The 1,172-nt window shown below is 41.0% G+C and overlaps 1 non-coding gene across 1 annotated transcript; it reads right to left on the bottom strand.

Annotated features, from left to right (window-relative positions):
• Window positions 1-129: 129 nt before the first annotated feature.
• Window positions 130-237, bottom strand: LOC127744679 (small nucleolar RNA R71). Its single transcript, XR_008005615.1, has one exon. It is a non-coding gene; the product is annotated as a small nucleolar RNA R71 (small nucleolar RNA).
• Between the last annotated feature and the right edge of the window lie 935 nt (window positions 238-1,172).

Raw genomic sequence — 1,172 nt, 5'->3', positions numbered from 1 at the left:
CTATTCCCTTTTGCTGTAAGAGACAGAGTTAGGATATGGTTGGACTCACAACCTATAGAAAGCCTGAACTCTTGGGAAAAGCTAGTGAATGCCTTCTTGGCAAAGTTCTTTCCACCTCAAAAATTGAGTAAGCTTAGAGTGGAAGTCCAAACCTTCAGACAGAAGGAAGGTGAATCCCTCTATGAAGCTTGGGAAAGATACAAACAATTGATCAGAAAGTGTCCTTCTGACATGCTTTCTGAATGGAGCATCATAGGTATCTTCTATGATGGTCTGTCTGAATTGTCCAAGATGTCATTGGATAGCTCTGCTGGAGGATCTCTTCATCTGAAGAAGACGCCTGCAGAAGCTCAAGAACTCATTGAAATGGTTGCAAATAACCAATTCATGTACACTTCTGAAAGGAATCCTGTGAACAATGGGACGAATCAGAAGAAAGGAGTTATTGAGATTGATACTGATGACAAGTCATCTTAGCCTAGTTTCACTAGTCTTTTTCTTTTGTTTTCAATTGATTTTATGCACTTTCTTGAGCCATAAGTAAGCCAATTGGGTAGAATTTCATGTTTCCTTTGATTCAATCAACCATGGATGAATTAATGCAAATTCATGAGATTTTGTGCTATAATTGTCATAAATTATGAAAGAGAGACAATCTCATGATTTTGAGCATAGCTTTGATGTTTTTTTGGTTGATTGATGATAGGTGAAAAGAGCTTTGAAGAAGGTTGAAGAAAGAAGGAATGGCAAGGAGTAAGAGAGAACAAAAAGCTTGAGCCAAAGCTTGCCTCAAACTTTAACTCAAACTTTAGGAGGAGTTGAATTCACCCTGGTAGGAGCAAAAGCTTGCGTCAATGTTTGCCCTCAAGCTTTTAGGCAAACGTTGGCGCCACAACAAACACCCAGGGGAGCAAAAGCTTGCGCCAACGTTTGCCCTCAAGCTTTTAGGCAAACGTTGGCCAAGAAGCATTCAAGGGGGATCCACGTTTGGCTCAAAGTTTGACCTCAAACTTTGGCTCAAACGTGGATGACAGCACGGGAGGCTAGCTGATATGAAAAGCTTGAGCCAAAGTTTGCCTTAAACTTTGACTCAAGCTTTAATGATCCATGGCCCGGTTCACAAGTGGGTTTCTCTCCAACTCCAAGAGCAATCAACAGAGGCTTTTGTCAAC

Source organism: Arachis duranensis, unplaced genomic scaffold (genome assembly GCF_000817695.3).
Source record: "Arachis duranensis cultivar V14167 unplaced genomic scaffold, aradu.V14167.gnm2.J7QH unplaced_Scaffold_84737, whole genome shotgun sequence".
In the NCBI taxonomy this organism is placed as follows: domain Eukaryota; kingdom Viridiplantae; phylum Streptophyta; class Magnoliopsida; order Fabales; family Fabaceae; genus Arachis; species Arachis duranensis.
Note: the sequence above shows the minus strand (reverse complement) of the source record. Positions and strands in the feature narration are given on the sequence as shown.